We start from the raw sequence: 22,345 nt of genomic DNA on the forward strand, positions 1-22,345 counted from the left end.
ACCTCTAAATGGTACTTCATTACATTCCACCACTGGTCACAATTTAAAAATAACAACAAATCTAAGGGATGCGTATCAAGATTGCTTATGTTAAAAAAATATTAAACTCCCAAATATCGAAATCAGTATTGACCTCAAATCATCAGTATTGGTCAGGCGGTAATTTGGACGCAATTTTAATACATTAATTAACTGGAGCCGAGGGAAATTATGAGGTTTTGTTCACCATTTTCTTACATTTTACATGCCAAAAGATTAATCCATTCATTGATAATTATCTGCAGATTAATCAACAATGAAATCAATTGCAGCCATCAAACCGTCACCATCATCACCATCACCATCGTCATCTCTAGCATCGTCTCTTCCTTCTCATTAAATGCTGAGTGAAGTTTAGGATTCGAGATGCGACTCGGTATGCGGAGCAAACACACCGTTCCTCCGAGAGCTCGGCTCAATGCAGCTAATTACTGACCATTCTTTAAACAACAAAAGGCTCCAACAGCAGGTTGCACATTTAATTGTTGGGTTTTTGGGGGGCGACTGTGAGGCGAGAGAAGAGTTCTCATTATGCGCGTGGGCGAGCGCTGGATTTCTGGAGGTCTTACAGGATTTACAGACGGGGGAAGAAGAGGAGGAAAATTAGCACCTTTTAGAGAAAAACAAGGAAATGTTAAGTGGAGCCGTCAGGTGTTTTAAAGTTACAGGAAAACTTCCCCCTGAAACACTTCTTTAAGTCTGTGTTCAGGATCCGTTGTACATTTCTTTTCTTGGATAAAAACCATTATAACACACCGAGGCCCTGTTATACGGCCATCTGATCTAACAACCCACCGCCTCCTGGAAAGCACTTTAACAGGATTTATGGGATACTTTCTGTTCTGATGATATTTTTTGGCTAGCTGGATGTTTTTTTTTCTAAAAGCTGGGCTTCGTCTCAACAGGGGCTCTTTGAAGTGGATTCTCCATCCTCCATCATTTTGTAATTATCAGGGAGGGTTTTGATGGGCAAACAGCGATAGAGATGCTGGCCTGCAGTAAATCCTGCCGGATGGAAGCAAACAGAAAGAGGGGAAGCCAGTCGACGAGGTTTATCATATGGTGAGATCGCTGATCTACATAAGTCTCAGTTTAGCCTTTGAAGTCATGATGAAATTCATCACGAGGAGTCGGTGATCCGCCATCAGCTGAGGAACAGCCTGGTTTGATCCAACCCGATCCAAACTCGTCAAATACTGCTGTTTGGTTAGCGCCCCTCGACATCGGAAACCGACGCACGGCGGCATTATTTAGCTCAGTATGTGACAAACCCGGCTTTCAGTTAACTCCAATGTAAACAAACCCATCCGCGGCGTTATGACGGTTGGAGCAAGTGACGTAGTATTAAGTTTGAACGCCATTAATTTCTTTAACACATTAACGCAATCTATCTTTCAAAGGTTGTGTCAGGCTCAGTTTTAGAGTGAAGATACTGGTATCATATGAAACTAGAAAAATCTAATGAAGCCATTGGTACCAACCATGTCATACTAGCTTGTCGTGAAGAAGGATAAATAATGTTCCAATCTTATACTCAATTTTGGTGAGGAAAAACTGGCATGGCTGTTTTCAAAGGGGTCCCTTGACCTCTGACCTCCAGATATGTGAATGAAAACGGGTTCTATGGGTACCCACGAGTCTCCCCTTTACAGACATGCCCACTTTATGATAATCACATGCAGTTTGGGGCAAGTCATAGTCAAGTCAGCACACTGACACACTGACAGCTGTTGTTGTCTGTTGGGCTGCAGTTTGTCATGTTATAATTTGAGCATATTTGTTATGCTAAATGCAGTACCTGTGAGGGTTTCTGGACAATATTCTTCATTGTTTTGTGTTGATAATTGATTTCCAATTATAAATATATACATACATTTGCATAAAGCAGCATATTTGCCCACTCCCATGTTGATAAGAGTATTAAATACTTGACAAATCTCCCTTTAAGGTACATTTTGAACAGATTAATCATGATTAACTATGGACAATCATGTGATTAATCACAATTAAATAATTTATTCATTTGACATAATTAATAGTGTGAGAGTCCACTCAGGGCGGGTGGGAGAGGTGGTCGACTTTCAACCAGGAGACCGGTATTCGTATCCCGTGTGAAACTAAAAACTAGAAAACGTTGACTTATTTTGTAACGTCAGTCTTTAGTGAAGTGACTCGTCGGTATCGTCAGTCTTGTGAGTCCCGTAAGTCGCTATTCAGTGAAGTTAACATCAACAACGACCGTTTCCTAACCCTAACTAAGTGGTTGTGTTGCCTAAACCCAACTTTCTGTGAATATGGAAGTTCATTTTGAAAAGACACCATGCACGTAACGAGCGTATATTGACACGCCGTCCCCGGTCCGTCCAAAAGTAACACAAGAGAGGGTAGGCTACCCCGTGCATCGGTCTCCAATCACTTTGAGAATCACTGTTCTAGGAGACGGGGTTGGTGTTTGGTCTGTTTATCAGTTGTTGTTTTTCTGCGTCTCTAAAAGCAATGAATGTGGAAATACCACCTGAAATAAATGACTAAAAAACCTCTCTTACTCAGTTAAATGACCCCAACAGTCAGTTTAAAAAGAATTACTTGGTGTGTTCTGCTAAATACCCACATCGTCTGTTCCTCCCTGCTCCACGAGTGACTCTTCTCTGCGGTGTCTGCCTACAGCTCATATGTCAGAGGAATGAAGACATTAATGTCTCTGATGAATAAACCTGATCTGAGTCAGTCTGCAGGATTTGCTGAAGGTATAAAAGTGTTTTTATGCCGGAGAACAAACTGAAATGTCATTGAAATGCCACCACTCTGCTCTCTCTATATTTGGCTCTTAATTCAGCACGTTGAAGGGAAGCGGCGGCGACTCGCCCTCGTCTCGGCTTCTTCTCTTAATGATGTGTTTTAAATGAGCGGTGGCGTAGCACAGGTCAGAGGTCGGTTTAAAGGAAAAGGCCACGAAAAGCTGCTTGATCTCTGCGGGCTTACTCACGTTAGGAGGTGGGAGCTGATGCAGGAAGTGACATCGTGGACAGGCAAAGTGCCCTTTAGCAACATACTGATGTGACTGATCACAGCTTCAGGTAGACGGATAAAAAGGTCCTTCCTGTTTTTTTAACTTTACGAGTAAAAATGTGCCAAAACAATCAGACTTTTATTAGTAATATTATACAGTAGTTAAGCCACTGCTCTATTAAAGAGCAGGTAACTGCAGCAACAGTACTGATGCACCAGGCTCTGTTTAACTCTCTGGTGAAACTATTCTAACCACGGGTTAAACCAGATGTCTTCAAACAATGAGCACTTTAAACCCTTTAGTGCCACAATTTACATCAAAACTCTCACTCCTTCTCAGAGTCATAACTCAGTCAAATTTGAACACACATACATGATACACACATTTTAAGATTCAGTGCAACTCAAATCTTCTGTGAATATCATTATCACCACTGTCCATTGCGGATAAACATCCATAAATCCACTTACAAATCATAGAAAAAAAGATACTGCTTTTAAAATAGTTTTTGATCCTGTTTGAATTGCATCATGAATCACACATATGATGTTTGTCAATATAATATAATAATAATGACGAATAATATCGACCTTGCTGTGTCTTCTTATTGACAGAATGAGAAACCAACAAGATAACCTTTTGCAGTCTTTTTATTTACTTATAACAACATCAGAGCTGTCCACACTGAATCTGTTAGATATGAACTTATGTTACGTCATGAAAACAAACCACACACCCATCAGCTGTGCACTCAAGATCAGACTGGAGCTGGATACGTAACCATTTAACAGATGGGTGATACTTGCTATCTTCCTATGTTTGTTGCCTACTTTTTAAACAGAAAACTCACGTTTTATATTGTGATATTTACTGGAATTGACTGGTTACAATATAGCCAACAGCAAGTCAGAAACATTCAGGTGATCTCCCTCCAGCCAGCAACCTCTTATTTAAGTTTTCTGTAGTGAAATGAGGAGGCATCGTATCAGATAACTCCTCATTTGGCATATTGGTTGTGATATAAAAATGCACCTGCTGGTGCCTGATTTTTTTTTTTTGTGTTCACAAAGCCTCCGTTATACACATTCAATTTCCTCTAGATATTTATTTTTTTGTGAACCCCCAACCTCTGCGCCTATGGGTTTCACACAAAACTAAATGATTCTACGACAAACCTACGACAACTACAATCTACCTCTTGACTTGCAAAATTATCTTTTAAATTGACAAACATCATAAGTGTGATTCATGGCGTAATTCAAACGGTATCAAAAAAAATATTTGTCTCTTGTCGTTGACAACGGTACACTTTTCTGAAATAAGGTCCCATGGTGGTCCGACGGAGGGGAGGGACTTCACCGCTCTATAGAGTGATACAGGAACGAGTCCTAAAACCCAGAAATGAGTTAGCATTTTAGCACTTCCTGTTCCCTCGTCTGGAAGTCAATGGGTTTTTGAATGGGTTTTTAGTTAGTTGCCTGTAATAAGGTCTGTGGTTAACACAAGCTGAAGAGATTTTAGTTTTCCTCTACGATACAAAATACGTTTAGAAATACCCCATGCATGAATTTTGAAGCCTTAATGTGTCTTAAAAAAGGCGGTTGCTGACAAGGGGCTAAATGTAACTACTAAACGTCATCACGCCGACTCGTCCTCCGTTACAGCCTCGTTGTGTATACTCACATTCATGCGACAGTATTGTAGTTCGTTTATAGCCTAACGTTAGCTTTTTACTTCTGGCGATTACATTCAAACTTCAAAACTCATAAAAGTGGTGTTCATATGTGGAGATTATCTTGCTGAACAAAACTTGTCAGTATCATAAACGTGTGTTTGCCACAGAGCTTATTTCCTGCAATAATCCAAAACCCAATGAAACAATCCCATTGGCTTTTTGTCGAGGGAACCAGGGCGATGCTAACTTCCTGGTTGGCCTTCAAAAATACGTCATCCCTGCAGCGCTCTATGTCTCACAGTTTTAACAAAAGTGAAAAATAATTTGGAAAATGGGTCCTCCTTGGCCCATGCTACATCCTTCCACCAAGTTACATGAAAATCAAGCCAGTGGTTTTACCGTAATCGTTCTAACAACCAGACAAACAAACCTGAACCAAAACTTCGTTGGCGGAGGTAAGGAGAGTATTCGCCAAAACGTTAAATGAAATTTTAAAAAATAACATCGACTGAATGTGAACTGCTGGTAAGTTCAGTGTCTCTCTGTGTGTGACAGTGGCAGTGTGATGACAGGCAGCAGGTTTTCAGTTGATCTGCAGTCAGGCGGGAGGATCGCCCCGAGGACGGGGGGGGTGGGGTGGGGGGAGAGGGGTTAGTAGACCAATCAGCAGCAGGGAGCTGTCAGGACCAATGAGCATCAGCGCTGAGGGAGCGCTGCAGAGGATGATGGGACAGAGAGCAGATCTGACCTGGGATCAGCAGTGAATCCGCACCGCTGAGACGCGTCTAAAATCTTAACATCCCATTCAAAGTGGTAAAATGTCAAATCAAAGGCAAGTTCCAGAGTTAAAATTAGAAAAGCAAAGAATGATCATTTTTAATATCAAACGCTCTGAACTGTACAGCCTGAAACAGACAAACTTTAATATTTCACTCTTTATAACCTTAACATTAGGGACGTTTTTATAAAGTGAGGACATTTTGGACCCTTCTCAACCAACGGAAGAGCATTGCATCACTACGTTTTAGTTTGAATATAAAATTAAATGAACATTTTAGTAAAGTTTTTCGCCAACAGAAGGTGAAAATCTTCAACTTCAACGTTCGACGGTAGAGTTTAACATTTTGTTATCAGTCAGGTCTGAGCCGTGATCACTGTATGATAACAACGTACTTCACAAAGTAGAAACTGTGATATCAATCTGTTTTCTTATCATTATCAATCAGCTGATTATTTCCTCCCTTAATTATTTATCCTTGGTCTATAACATGTAAAAAAATACTGAAAAATCTGAGTCTGAAATAATCACAACGAATTTTGGAACAAATACAAAGCCAAAAGTAGACGAGAAAATTTCTCAATTACCAGAATAATCCCTCAAATGTCTCGGATAACTTTGCAAAGTCAAGAAAAAAAAAGTCAAAGCTATCCTGAAAAGTCTGGGATAACCATGAAATATCCAAAATAACCCTGAGAAGATAGTAAAGACAATGTAACCCTGGAAAGTTAAAAACAAAATAAATTCCGGATAAAAATCATTCAATCAAGTCCTGAAATCATTTAATTGAAAATAAACCTGAAAGTCAGGGATAAACCTGGAAAGTCCAGACTTTGAAAAGTGTGGAATAAACAAAACAAAATCTAAAATAATCCAAAATAAATATGGAAAGTCAGACGTACCCCTGAGAATTAAGAGAACATCCTGAAACACCCTGAATCAAATAAAAAGTCTGGGATCAACATGACAAATCTAGAATAAGCCTTAAAAGTCTGGAGTGACCCTGAAATTTAATAGAAATAACCCTGAAAAGTCCAGAATAACCTTAAGAAGTCTTGAAGTCTCTATCAAATCCACCGCTGTGTAATTATCTACAGATTAAAGGGCTGAATCAAATGTTTTTACAGACTCAGTAAAACATCTGAAGTCTGTAATCTCTAACTCTCTAACTGAATTTTAAAGCAGCGGCCAGGTCTCCGTCCACCAGGCGGTCCACTTTACGAGCTGAACTTGACGTGACGGCTGAACGACGGCTCCGTGTCGGCACACGCCTGTCAGCGAGCATCACGTCCCGCGGCAAAGCGGGGAGCGCCGCCCTCCCACAGCTTAACCCCAAAATGTCACGGCGGCGCTCGGCTGCCGCAGAGAGACGGGAAGAGACGATCGGAGGAGCCGGGTTGACGATAATCTGGAAGAACAACGTTAGCGACGACATGCTGTGACATCATCGTCCTGAGGCTCCGAGAGAAACGACGCAACACGTTCGCATTTTGACCCGGCGTGCCGCAACCATCCGCAGCCTGCAGCTGGAAACATCAGGATTCAGACACACGTGTGACTTCAAGACCAAATATTTAAATCAGCCCAAATAAATCTGGACACAGTTTTTTTTTTGTTTTTCCAGTAGTCCTATCTTTACAGAAGCTACTTATTAAAACTGAGGTGAGACACAAAATGCAGACTTGAGAGTGGACTTGTAGTTTGTCTCAGTTAAATCAAAACTAGTGGAACAACTTCACATTCAGAGGTTTTTCTCATCAGGAGTATAAAGTCCTGAAATGTCCAGAACAAAACGGTAACTGTGACATAGTCACTGCAGGTGAGAGAACACCTCTGGATGGATAAATGTGTGTTTGTGGATTCAGATCATTCAAAAGGGGAATGTTTGTGTTTCCAGAGTGTCTTTATTAAAGTCACAGATCATCACAGTGTGTTTGAGGAGTTCATCTTCCTCTGGAGCCTCTGAAGTGAAGGAAGCTGTCAGATAACGGAGTTTATTCCTTCACGCTCACAGATTTATACTTCATCTCACAGGACTCTGGTGCAACAGACTGGATGAATAAATCAATAACAAAATGATATTATGGATCAAAAACACTGACAGAACACCCCGTCTCCTTTACTGAACCCTGAAAAGTCAGGAACAGCCCTGAAATGTGAGCTACGGCATCCAGAACAAACCACAAAAAGTCGGAAATGACACAAAAAAATCAGAAGTAATCTGAAAATTCTTGAATTAAACTTAACGGCCCTGAATTTCCAGAATAAACCTGAAAAGTTCACTCTAAACTTGAGAAGGTGGATATAGGGCTGTCGCAATAACCGCAACATTGCAAAACCGCGCTATTGACTGCTAACTTCAGGAGACGGCAAGCAACCGCCACAACCGCTATGTTCACGTTTTTTTTCTGGGAACGCCGTATGCTACAAACGGCAGAAGCGTGATGAGGCACTGAACGTCTATTCTGTGCTGAGCGCTGCACTGAGACATCCGAAATCAAATAAAAAAATCTGAGCTACAAATGAAAAATCTAGAATAAGTCTTAAAAGTCCCAAATAACCTTGAAAAGTCTGAGATAGCTCTGACAAGTCCACCATGTCTGTTCCTAGAAATCAAATTAAATCCAATACAGTCTGCAATAAAAGTTAGAGAATAAAGTATCCAGCTGAAACATCAAGAATATCCCTTTAAATTTACAGATTAAAAGTTGACATAGATATGAATGTAAACGGCAGGCTGTGACCTACTGCCTCTCCTCCGTTGAGGTATTTAAGGAAACAAAGAGAAGAACAACAGAATAACCAGCAGGAGTTTGATGTGTGAGAAAGAGTCGAGCAGAAAAAGGGGGACGCGGTGATTAAACCGTCAGTGAAGGACTCGTCCAGGTAATAGCCTCCTGCGCACAGGAAGAAAACCATTTAGCTGAAAGCTGGAGGCACCGCGGGGCGAGCCGTGATTTGTTTGGCTGTTCGGAAAATGCTGTTAAAGGTTTTGTCTCTGTTGTTGAATTACTTTGTCTTTTCTTTCCCCCCTGAAGCACTTTAAATAAAGAAAAGAATCGGACACAGAAAGGTCTGTTTAACAAACAACAAGAGCTCCAACCGGACAGTGAGGGGGGGCAGCTTCAGTCCAGGTTCAGGATTTAACCAGCAGACGAGTCGTGTAGACGAGTACGACGGAGTATTAGGGCCACATTGAGGAAAAGGAAATAAATCTGAGACTTCGAGAATTAAGTCATAATATTATAAAGTAGTAATTAAAAAAAAACTTGTTTCCTTTCCTCTCTTTCCACTCTCCTCACCTTGTTACCTTTCCCCTCTCGTCTCCTTTTTTTCTTTCCTTTCCTCTCACCTCTCCTTGTTTCCTTTTCTCTCTCCTCATCTTGTTTCCTGTCCTCTCTACCCATCTTGTTTCCTTTTCTCCCCCCCCTTGTTTCTTTTCCTTTCCTCTCACCTCTCCTTGTTTCCTTTTCTCTCTCCTCATCTTGTTTCCTGTCCTCTCTACCCATCTTGTTTCCTTTTCTCACCCCCCCTTGTTTCTTTTCCTTTCCTCTCACCTCTCCTTGTTTCCTTTTCTCTCTCCTCTCCTTGTTTCCTGTCCTCTCTACCCATCTTGTTTCCTTTTCTCCCCCCCCCCCTTGTTTCTTTTCCCTTCCTCTCTCCTCATCTTGTTTCCTGTCCTCTCTACCCATCTTGTTTCCTTTTCTCTATCCTCACCTTGTTTCCTTTCCTTTCCTCTCCCCTCACCCTCTCTTTCCTCTCCTCTCCTCCTGTTTCCTTTCCTTTCCTCTCTCCTCATCTTGTTTTCTTTCCTCTCTTTCCTCTCCTTGTTTCCCTTCCTCTCTCCTCTCCTTGTTTCTTGTCCTCTCTACCCATATTGTTTCCTTTTCTCTATCTTTACCTTGTTTCCTTTCCTCTCACCTCACACTCTCTGTCCCCCCTATCCCCCTGTTTCATTCCTCTCTACCCATCTTGTTTCCTTTTCTCTCTCCTCACCTTCTTTCCTTTCCTCTCTCTTCATCCTCTCTTTCCTCTCCTTTCCCCCTGTTTCCTTTCCTTTCCTCTCTCTCATCTTGTTTTCTTTCCTCTCTTTCCTCTCTTTCCTCTCCTTGTCTCCTTTCCTCTCTCCCCTCCTTGTCTTCTGTCCTCTTTCAGCAGATGAACGATAATAAAAATGGCAGTCGTGCGTGCAGAATGAAAAGCTGCTGACACACTCAGAGACGTGACGGCCGAGCAGCAGAGAGGAAGAGACGAGTGTGGGAATGTGGAAGTGTGGAGGAAACACAAATGAAGCATGAAGTGTGTAGAGACACAGAAAAAGAAGAAGAAGAAGATGGCTCCTCCACTTATGAGCGAGCCTCCCGAGACGACAGCTCCTCCTCCGACCGACTCATTCAGGCAAAAAACGATTTCCATCTGCAGCCCAATAAATGTCAGGTTACCGTCTGCGCTCGTCAGCGTCGCTTCACGCTGTGACTCAACACGCCGCACATCACCGACGCACTTCACAACATGTCAGAGAGGACGAGAGGGGGGCCTCGGGCTGACCTGGAAAATCAGGGAGCAGCGAGGACGACTACCAAACCACCACCACCACCACCACATTACACTGCTGCCTGGGAGCCTCTGAGCAAAGCATCTCACCTCCAAACTGCTGCAGCAGAAATGTACCGACTACAACTGTTAGACACGAACACAATGTGACGACAGATTAATGCTTTCTGCTCAATATTTCTATTTTCCTTATCAGAGTTTTCAGAAACAGCTCCAGCAGATGCTTCAGGTCAAATACTGAGTCATATTCAAATATTCAGTGTGATTCAAAGTCTTTTCTGGTGTTGTTGTTGTTTCATGAGTAAAAATCTGAGAATTTCACCCTGGACCAACCGAGACATCAACATCCCTAGAGCCATAATGCTGCTAAAAATAAGCAAATAAACAAACGATCTGTGGTATCAACAGTTGGGGGCACAAAAAGTTAAATTTCCTGCATTAATAAAGTACATATTTATCAACCTAATAACATTATGGTCCCACATTATGCTCATTTTCAGGTTTGTACTTGTATTTTGGGTTTCTAGAACATGCTGTAATGTTCAAAAAAACATTTAAAGAGCCCAAGTCCATCCCCTTCCGGTGGACCTCCATGGGACACTATTTCAGAAAAGATATGAACGGTAGTCAACGGCAAGAGAAATATTTTTTTATCCCGTTTGATTAGCTCCATGAATCACACATATGATGTTTGTCTATTCAAAACATAATTTTACGAGTCAAGAAAGTCTCAGTTTGTCGTAGTATCATTTAGTTTTGTGTGAAACAGCTCAGTGAACTACATCTCTCGTCTCACACAATATACGTCACCAACACTAGATAGCTAGCTGACTTAGCTATGTTCCACGCACAAATTAAACGTTGTCTTTGTTTCTCTGCGTTGACCGTTCATATTTTTTTCCGAAATAAGGTCCCAAGGTGGTCCACCGGAAGGGGCGGGACTTTGCCTCTCTAGTTTGGGTCCATGTTTACTTCCTGTCACCGGATGTCAGTGGTTGCGTTCGAAATTCCATGCTAACATGCTATTTAGTACACTAACACAGTATGTGAGATATTTTAGTATGTCTGAAACCTATAGTATGAATCCAATAGTATGCAAATCGCACACTATTTATGGTGAAATATTACAGTATGCAACGCTGGACACTACGGCGGCATAAATATCCCACAATGCAATGTGGTACGACGACAACGTTCATAAGACATTGACGGACGGCTCTTTAACATCAATAACACTTCCAGTTTAACTGTAAGTGTAATATTTCACTTTGTTAGGATAATATATATTTTTAAATTAATTCTTTAGGATTCATCCTCTGGGGAGCTGAATGTCTGCCGAATAAATTCATGGAAATCTGTCAAACAATTGTCGAGATATTTCAGTCTGGAACAAAGTGGTGGAACGACCAACAGACCGTGAAACATCCCTCAGCCATATTGCTAGAACGGCTGGGATTCTGGAAAACTATGAATGTCGTTCTACCATCTGTTTCTTCTGCAGCACGGAGGCTCAGTGTGACTGACAGAACCCTCTGTACGAACATCTCCACCGACTGTAAACAGAGCAGACCTAAAGGGAGACGGCCGGTTGGTGGTGATGAATGAGCTGCAGTAGCTTTGACATTCACAAGGACATGAGACAAAGCATGTTCAACTCCCACAGGAGGAAAAGGAGGAGTTCATGGAGATTCTCCTGTGGAATTAACAAGACGAAGAGGGTGAGAGAGACGAAGAGAAGTGGAAGAGAGGAGGAAGTCACGTCAAAAGATGTCTCAATAGCTTGATAAAAACTGGGTTAAAAAAAGTTTTTTGTAGGACACCGTTAACTCCTTAACAATCCGAAGGCCTGCCGGTGGACCCGGACGCTATTCTGTCTTTCAGAGGTTGTTGACGGCTGAGCCAACAGCTCATAGTTAACAGTGCTAACAGTGACATTAATGTGTTAACCACGATGCTGCGTGCATTGTCGTGGACACATGCAGCCACTTTCCCAGTAAAAGTCTCCACCGCATAATTTTAGTTTAGCTCTGAGGTTGTCAGCTGTGTGTCTGCCTGGCGTACTCTGTCACCCCGACACAACGTTAGCGAGTGTCCGTCAGACCGCGTGCGTGTGACGACGATGAATACCAAGATATCAGTAATGTTATGGCTTTGAACGTAGCAGTGCAGTGTGTCTACTGTTTATTTGTCGGTGAATAAATGCTACAACTCCTCAAGACCCAAGCCAAGTTCCTGTGTCTTACCACCTGCTGATTAAAGTGAAGGCGGTTAGCCCCGAAACTAGCAATGTTAAGGGCGACCAGCTATTCTCCTTTAAGTAACAAACCGCTCCTCTGAGTCCGGTCCAAATTCTTAATGTTGGTTAAATGGTTCATTATTAACATTAACGTGTGGCGAGGACAGGAGGAAGCATAATTAGCAGAAGGGAAAGCACCCAATGCATCTGACTTTGACACCAGAAACAGCTGATCACTTCCATCTCCTAATAACAGACATTAGCTTCTTTTAACTATGACCACTAAGGCTGCAACTCACGATTATTTTTATTATCAATTAATCATTTGGTCTATAAAATGTCATAAAGTACTCTAAAATCACAATTCACTGAAGCCCATCAAACATGTCGTTTTGTCCGGCCAACATACCAAAATCCAAAGATATTCAATTCCTCTCACACAGGACAAATAAAAGCAGATAATACTCATAATTGTTGCCTGAAAAATGACTTGAATGATTAATCCATCATGACAATAGTTGCTGAATATATTTCCGTCAATGAAATAATCTCCTAACCATCGTTTCTCCGACCCTTAACTAAGTCAATGAGGGTTTAAACCTATAATCAAACCTTAACCGTCAGAAAACAAACTGCCATATGACTCATTTTTGGAAGACATGTTGACAGTTTGATTTGGATCAAAGCCTTCATATATGAAACACCTGTCAGACAATCAGAAATCAATATTTTCCATTAATAAAATCCCGCAGTCCTATTCATTTCTGCTATGTCGGTGGTTTGGGAAACAAACAGACTCTACATGTTGAGTTCAGGAAACACCTGATAAAAAAGGTGTAGAAAACCCTGTTGTAAGGGGTTTCTTTTATTTTGTCCACCCCACAAAGACATGATGGAGGAATATCTTTGAAAAGAGACACACAAATATTTCCTGTCAAGTTTCAACATCACGCCTGAATAAAATATGTCCTCGTTTCTTGCATGTGTAATACAATTATATGAATCCCCATTTTCCTCCGTGATGAATGGAGTCTGTTGGTAATGAAACTAGCTGACCTCTGACTTTCATCGACGCTTAGCTGCTGATGATCTGCAGCGGTCACGCTGACTCCACAATCCACAGCGGTCTGAAATTTCAGATTATTATCTGAGCTCCACTCTGAGCTTTTTTATGGATCAGATTTCTCCATCTGGTGGCAAAACGACAACCTATTTATTTGCAATACAGAAAGAAACTGGAAGCTTTCACTGTGAGGCTTTAAAAGGTCGAGATATATTACAGCCAAAACATCAACAGTCCAAAAGTCAAAGATACTCAGTTCACAAGATTCTTATAAAACAATGACTTAAGTGGTGGATCAATTTTCTGCTGATAAACTGGTCACTATGATTTCAGCTTTAATCAGATCTGTTATGATAAAGTCTGTTTGGTCAAGTCCAAGTCAAACCTCGTGTCAGTGGCGACAAGTCATTTGAGACAAGTCAATATCTAATAATTTGTGTCTAATGTTCGTGACATGTCTCATGTCACTGGAGACTAGTTTGAGTCAAGTTTTACATCATTGGACACTATTCCAAGTCAAATCTCAATGAGTTCAAAACAAGTCTCAAGTCATTTTGAGACAAGTCTCAAGTCATTTTGAGACAAGTCAGAGTCAAGTCTCAACTCACTGAAGACAAGTCTGAGTCAAGTGTCTTATTTGAGACTATTCATAGTCAAATCTCACATCATTAGAGGCGAGTTGTTGTCAAGTCTCATGTCACTGGAGACAAGTTTGAGTCAAGTTTTGCATCATCTGACACTGCTCCAAGTCTAATCTCAAGTCATTTAAACATTTTTTTCTCAAGTTCTTTGAAGGTTTGAGTCAAGTTTCAGGTCATTTGGGACAAGTCACAGTCAAGTCTGAAGCCATTGGAGACAAGCCTCAAGTAATTTAAGACGAGTTAGAGTAGAGTTTCAACTCACTGAAGACAAGTCTCAGTCAAGTTTCTCATTTGAGACTATTCCAAGGCCTATCGTAAGTCATTTTTGGCGAGTCAAACTCAAGTCTCATAACATTTGAAACAAGTCAAGTTTCACATCATTTGACACTATTCCAAGTCAAATCTCAAGTCTCGAGCCATTTGAGAGAATTCAAAGTCCAATCTCAAGTCATTTGAGACAGGTCTGAGACGAGTTTAAAGACAAGTCCAAATCAAGTCTCAAGTCATTGATATTCAGGCCTGAATCAAGTCTCAAGTCATTTACAACAGGTCTGAATTCAGTCTAAAGTCACTGGAGACAAGTCCACATCAAGTGTCGTCTCATTCTCCCAAAGAAAGCAAATTTTTCCTGAAATGCTGAACTTTTGAAAGAACTCTACAAGACGAAGCATTTCCCCGTGTTTGCCTGTTTTCAGCGTTTTATTGTTTTATTTTTAGCATTTTATTTTATGTTTTTAGACTCTGTGCTTAAATGATGTTCTCACAGACTTATTAAATTGTGTTACTGAGTTACTCATACAATACAATAACATATAGTACAATACAATATTACTGTGGACTCTCCAGATCAATACACTGATGAGCCAGTTTGTAAGTATCACACACACACACAAACGTCTGTCTGGTTATAGTCTGACAGTTTTCAATAAGAGAGTGGGTTATTGAAATCTGGATAGATTACAAATTGAGGCCATCAAAATGAACATAAAGCACAAAAAGCTTTATTAATGCGGACAAAAAAAACACAATGAGAACGATGGCTTCAGACAGCTTAACGAGGTCGTTATTATCAGTCGCACTAATGAATTGCCGCTACAATGAGCAAATTCCCCTCGATTAAATTCCATTATCCACCCTCTCCTCCATCTTTTTTTTTTATCCTCTCGGAGAGAAATTACATTTGTTGGCCAACAACGGAGCGATCAGGTAATCGAGACGGATCAGCCGGCGGACGCCTTCATTCATAAAATGAAGGTGGTGCGGTTTCACCCCCACATTCATTTAGGAGGTTGATATGATATGAGGTTGGTGATTGGACGTGATGCTGCTGCTCAGACTGAGATGTTCAGGGCATACTGTCGGTTAATGAGATACACAGGTCTGATTGGCGCTTTGTGATTGGCAGTGGGACCTGCTGTGACATCACCTGCCACTGGTTGACGGGTAAGATTAGGTCATGGTCAGGATGGTGATGTCACACCTTCACTTTGGTCGAGAAAGAGATGTTCCAAGTTTCAGGTCAGATTTAACATGAAGTCAGGTAGAAAGTTGAGCAATTTGAGAAAAGTCCAAGTCAAATCTCAGGTCATCTGGGACAAGTTTTATGTAATTTGAGACAAATCTCAAAGTCACTAGAGGGATGTCTCAAGCAATTCTAGACAAGTCTAAGTCAAGTCTCAGGTCATTTGAGACACATCTTAGTCACTTCCATTGTATGAAACACTTTGTATTAATCGCTTGTGCGCCTTGCCTCTCTTCAGCTCCCCTACAGCGCCGACAGTGTGCAACACTAGCTAACGTTAGCTGAGAAATGGAGTCCGCTAACATCAACAAACGACCGGCACCCAGAGATGGGACCAAGTCATTGTTTTGCAAGTCACAATTAAGTCTCAAGTTTTTGCACTGGCGCTAACTGGCGCTCAGTAACTGAAAGTTCTTTATGGTTTTCTCAATCAATTTGATTGGATGCTGTCAGATTGGTTCATACAAAGCGGATCTGGGGAATTAAGTGTTAGGTAATCAAATGCAAGTCCCAAGAATAACAAAAAACACCACTTTTTGGGGATTCAGCAATAAACAGAAAGATAGAATTTATGAAAGTTTGTTCAGTTCAGTGTTTCCCCCCACGAGTAAATCCTCTTCCCAAACAAATTAATAAAGGATCTCTCAAAAAGTAAAGCAACCCAACATCTCTGACGCTGTATGAGTTACCTCCAGTACTGGGAAGTTGATCGCCTTCGTGCACACACTTTTTAATCTTTGGGCTTGGTGGAAAGGTGTTAAGTACTTTCAAGTCAAAAGGCTCAAGTCCAAGTGAAATCACAACTTATTGGTGTTGAAGTCCAAAACCAGTTGCAAGTCTTTTTATATTTTGTCGAGTCTGACTTGAATCCAAATCATGTGACTCGAGTCCACACCTCTGCCGGCAACCACCATAACACAGAGTCCAACGCAAAAAAAGGTTTATCTAATGAAACCTGCGTGGCCAAATGGGAATGTGCACTACTTCAGGGGGACAACATCGGGAGGGCATTCTGCAGGGACCTTCGTCCTGCCAGCTCGGGGATTAAAACCGACCCCGAGCTAGCTTTCTCCCTATTGGATACGAAATCACGCTTAGTCTCATGGATGTCACATCACTGTTTTGGCAGATCCCCAGGATGCTCGAGCCACCGGTGTCTTTAACAACAAGGATCTGAAAATTCCGAAAAAAGTACCTTTCAGTAATTGTACAACGAGTCCAAGTCAAGTAAAACTTAATTTGAAGTCTCATGTCAATGGCGTCAAGCGTCCATCCCAAGTAATTAAGACATGACCCAAGTAATTGGAGACGTGTCCAAGTCAAGTCTTGGGTGACACTTCAAGTTTCAAGTCACTGGAGTCTCAACTCATTTGAGAACAGCGTCTTGATTTACAAAGCTTCCGGATAACACTTCAAAACACCTGGTCCAATTTGCCCAGCATTGATGCATCAATTCTCCAGAAAAGCAGTAATTTACTCCACAGATTGGTTCATCCCAGCTACTGTACCTCAACTACTACTTCTGTCTGTACAACAGCACTTTATGAGGCACGTGTTGCACTTTAAGCTTAAAAAGAGGTCAAAAACGGACGCCTCCATCAGAGCTACTAAAAACAGCAGGAGACTGCAGTCAGTATTTCCTGACATGTACATTAAGCGCCTCATGGTTTTGACCTCCTCTGCTTTTCTTTTGTCCCACAGATGATGTGTTTATTCCCTCATATGAACCATCTGCTGCTTGTGTTTGCACAGATTGGTGTGATTCTAGGAGGCAACACTTCAGAGAGTGAAAACCAGCCTCAACATTCACACGTCTTTCAGACTGTGCAAAGACCAGCTGCCTGAAAACTAGTGTGAAATACTTCTGGAGTTTTCTCTCAGACTCACACTAAAGCACTCACAGAGAACAATTTCTCTTTCTCAACCTGGAAACGTTTTGTATCATCAAACACGATAATAATGTGCGTTTGGTTTCTGCTGATCTTCATCACCTCAATCTGTCAAATCAGAGAAAGAAAACAGGGAAACAAGAGAATCAGTGACTGGGATGGTACGGAGCCACAGGAGGTAACAAATGCTTCAACTTTTTTACTTCATACGTCATCCTCTTACTGGGAAGTCTTTCAAGAATGAAGGGAATCACTGGGAATCACTCTGCAGCTGAACTGTCACCAGTATCTGATTGGCCAACCTGCTCACACAGCTGTGAATTGACCCTTCGCTAAGCCCCGCCCCCCCGCTGCTACTCCGTCAAGCTGTCAGAGCTACAATAGAGCAGACAGCAGGGTCTACAATAAAAGTTTGGAGGATAGATCAGGATGTCAAACTGCAGCGAAAGCAGGTTAAACGCTAAAGTCTACAGATCACAGTGTAAAAGTGAACCATCACATCACCTGGCGATCGAAACAGAAGACAAAAAAATTAAGGAGCAAAACTGTTCCTGTGAAGCCGGGTAGGTCTTTATTCACTGTCACAATCACTAACGCTAGTTAGTGATGTTTTTGGATCAGCTGGAAAATGAAAAATCATCACAAATCTGAAAACAAATCTGTTTTTCGGACTTTTTAGAGATACGTGGTTCTCACAGGACAGCGACGCTACAAACACATGATGATCTTATAGACCATGATGCATTGCTGTAGATTAAACTAGCCAACAAAGAAGTTAAAATGCAACATTAATGCAGCAGTAATATTAATCCAGAAACATCAGATATAATTGTAAAACACCGACAGGGAACATTTTACTGACACATCAATACTTTTAAGTACATTTTAATAATACTTTTCAGTATGGACTTTTACTTGTAGTGGAGTATTAGTGTGGTATTAGTACTTTTACTTCAGTAAAAGATCTGAGTACTTCTTCCACCACTGGAAACACCTCTTGATACGGACTGACAGCGATACTTCTCTTCTTCTATGGTTTGAGGCAGTCGCTCTGCTGGAGGCTCCCTGCTCGTCCTCCCTCTGACAGTTTATGTGGAGCGATGCAGGGAGAAGGTTCCCTCTGTTTTCATTCCTCCCTCTGTTATTTTCTCACCTCTTTCATTTTTTATTTCGTGTTTTTGGCCGAGCCCGCCGCGAGCTCATAAACAGAGACGCTGTGGTTTCTGTCTCTCCCACGCAGAGATGGAAATATAGCGCAGCAGCGTGAGCGCCTGTCGCAGCAGAGCGTCCTCCCGGAGACCGAGGCCAGGCTCAGACTGCGTGGTACTGTGTGAAATGGATGTGCAAATATTATGCAAATGCACCGAGAGAAATATCTCAGTTTCGGATGGACGATCTCACCTCTGACACCTTCAGAGAGAGAGTTTTATTAACAGCAAAACTGAATCAAGACACGACAGAAACTGATGATTTATCTATTCTTAGAGCCGGGGCATCTCAGGGATATTGGGACATTGATAAATATATTTAATATTGATTAATGAGTACTGTAGAATCGTGAGAGAATTAAATAAGCAGCTGCATCATTATTTGATTATTTTCATGTACAAACATGCTGCAGTGGAATAGTACATTTGCTCAAGTACTGTACTTAAATTCAATTTTGAGATACTTGTACTCAGTGCTCCAAGTGGGCCGGTACTCACCGGTATACATACCAGCACTTCTTCATTTTACTGTGTACTGCGTACAGTGACTATTTCTTGTGCACCACCACTCATCACAAGCTGCCGGTACTCTTTTCTGCCCTTTCTCCATATCAGGTTCTCTGGGAGATTCATAATGGCAGGGTCTTCTCTGCCATTATGCGCCGCAACGCCAGCATTTTTACAGACATTTTCAGAAGAATGAAATGTTCAGACGAAGGCTGTGATATGTGTAAATAATCTAATTATTATTTAACTACAGCAAGTTTTGTCTTTAAGCTTTTGGGGAGTTATCTATAGTAATAATAATGGTCCACGATTATGTAAAATTAAGCATAGTTTTAAGTCAAAAACCTTCAAATTTTCTTGGGGGAGGAGCCCCAAACCCAATATATATAATAACTAAAATTGCACTCGGAGAAAACATAACCTCCTTCCTAGGCCTTCGGCCTTGGCGGAGGTAATAATATGTAGGAGCATCCTGACTGGGACCTGAATGATACCCTACTATACTAATGGCTACAAATAACACAGGAAAGTACTTTAACTATTAACACAAAACATACAAACACAGCACCTTAACCCTTACCGACTATAAGCCGACTCGTGTAGTCAGTCCCTGTTTACTGTCGGCTGCAGCTGAAGGTTGTGACAGCGCTGGTGAGCGGCAGCAGGGTGAGGAAACCTCTGCATCAGCAAAACGTGGCTAACCCCCCTCCCCCCACCCGGAGGCATCTCCAGCTAATTTTAGATAAGTGATGTTGTTGGGCCTTTTCTGTTCTCATTAAGCTGGCCAGGCTCTAAAACATACGCATGAATCATACAGCTCATCACTAATTTAACGCAGTGGAATTTGTTTTCTGCCGTGCGCGGCAACACGCCGCCTCCAGACACAGTTAGTGTGTCTGCACGCGCCGAAAGAAGTCGAGGCAACAGCTGCGATCAACTTTTTTTTTTTATGTCAACGACAAACATCCGTCTGAAAATCTATGCTGCATCCAGCTCAGAGGGAGGATGAAGCTGATGAAGAGTCTCCTCCACCACTGAGAGACACTTTGAGTTTTATTTCTATTTCATTTTCCGGCTGCCAGTCAGGCCTCCCACAAGTCAAACCCACAAAGGACTCTTGACTAAAACCATATAGAGGAAGAAAAAGTCTTTGCCCCCCAACAATGACGGCGCTAAAGACTGTTTTCTCTTCACAAATATAATATCCTCCTTCACTTTATTAGAGACTGGTTCTACTATATACTGTGTTTAAAAACAGAGCAGCAGAGGGGTGACTGTTGTATTGAAGGTTCTGTACGTGATACTGAGTTTCTCAAGAAAACATGGAGGAAGTGTTGAGTTTGCACCAACAGCAAATTGGTATTTTTACTGTATTATTTTCTTAATTCGGTCACTCTAACATGAAGTAGAGGTCAGTAGAAGTCTGCTAACGGAGACTATACCCAGGACCAAATTCAGGCCAGGTGCAAATTATATTCTGTCTTATTTAGGGCTGCACAATTAATAAATTTGATCGAAATCACTATATAGCCTACTGCAATTTTCAAATCGCAGGAGGCATAATATTTGTTAAAGGCAAAATGAGTGTTAAAATACCATTTTTAATTTAATATTGTGGTGCTGCAGAGATGTCCTGGCCTACACATCATATGCTACAGACTGAAGAAAACATCTTTGTTTGGTACAGACTCCCACAAAAAAAAGAAATTACACCGTAATCGTTTTAATATGTTTTTCCATGAAAATGAGAATAATGATGTAAAAATTATCATTCCTTCTAATAACGCAAAACATATGGCAATATCAGTCAAAATAATGGCAATTAGATATTTTTCTCAAAACCGTGCAGCCCTAGTCTTATTGGTTTATGTAGGAAATTTATGCACATCGAGTTCAGGTCTGTGGTGGAAATCACAAATCACTTTGCTGATTCAAATAGTTTCGTTCAGTTAAAAGATTTGTAGTCACTGACGGTGTAAAAGACCTCTACTGTGTACTGACAAACATATTTTAGAAGTTTGTGGCATTAATAAAAAAACAGAACTTGTGAGGTCACTTCTACGGAGGCCCAGAAGGGACATGGAGGGGAAAAATATTTCCATTTATGGTCCCTATGACGGCTAGACTAGCTTAGAAAATGGCTATATGGGCACTGAGTTTGATACCGTTTATCACACTGGTTCCCAGTACTGAGACTTGTATCATTGTGACACTTGTGACCAAACTTTAAGTGACACTTTTTAAATGAACAAATGTAACTCAAACAGAGCTTTTCCTGAGCAACAAGTTAACTGACGAAAGGTTACGAATGACAGCAGACAGACAGTTTGCGTCCACTCCGGAGTTGTCAGAGCGTCACTTCAAAAGAAAACCTATTTCTGTTTGACTCAAGCCGCTTCCAGATTTTTTTTAATCCTCTCAACACAGGATTTATCCAGACTGTGAAAACAATCAGCAGTCCGCTCCCATTAATAAAACACCCTGTATGTGTATTTTCTAGATTAAAGCTGCTGTTTCTTCATCACATCTGCTTCAGGAGAAGTAAAGGAGGTTGTCATGAAGACGTGGTGAGATTAGAAAATGGAGTTTTTGAGGCACGTTAACTACAATCCCAGAGTGAGGATTCTCTTCCTGTTCAGCTTGAAACTGCATTCATATTACTGAAGAGCACACAAGTTGCACGTTTCACCCCGCTAGTTACGACACCTTGAGAAGACAATCAGACATACCACCACACCGGCTCCATCCTCCAGGTTCTCTCTCTCTAGACCTTAAAAAACAAACTTCCCATGTGTCCATTTTAGAAAAGGTTTGTCTGACACATAGACTGTAAATATAAGAAGTGGACGTAGTCACCGTGACGTCACCCTATTGGTTTGTGGACTGCCGTTTTAAAGCCTCGAGTTCGGCATTTTGGCCGTCGCCATCTTGGCTTTTTGGGACCAGAAGTGACACAAGAGGGTGGAGCTAAGTACAACCGAACGCTGAATAAGACGTTTTCAGGCAACCAAAAAGGTTATAATTAACTTTCATGAACTGAAAACACACTGTGAAAAGATTAAAGGTCTAAGACGAAAACACAGACAACTCCCAGACCGGACAACGCTGTGGTAGCGACCTGTCAATCACAAGGTAGCCACGTCCTAAAGTATCCCCTGCTTTATGGTCTATTTGACTCTAAATGGGACCATAATTTACTAAATGAACATCATGCTGTATTGCA

General features: G+C 41.4%; 1 protein-coding gene across 2 annotated transcripts in view; it reads right to left on the minus strand.

Moving 5' to 3' along the window:
• grm8b (glutamate receptor, metabotropic 8b) overlaps positions 1-22,345 on the minus strand; it is a 115,456-nt gene that overhangs the window by 87,758 nt on the left and 5,353 nt on the right. The window lies entirely within an intron of this gene.

This window comes from Sebastes fasciatus, chromosome 4, assembly GCF_043250625.1.
Source record: "Sebastes fasciatus isolate fSebFas1 chromosome 4, fSebFas1.pri, whole genome shotgun sequence".
Taxonomy (NCBI): Eukaryota; Metazoa; Chordata; class Actinopteri; order Perciformes; family Sebastidae; genus Sebastes; species Sebastes fasciatus.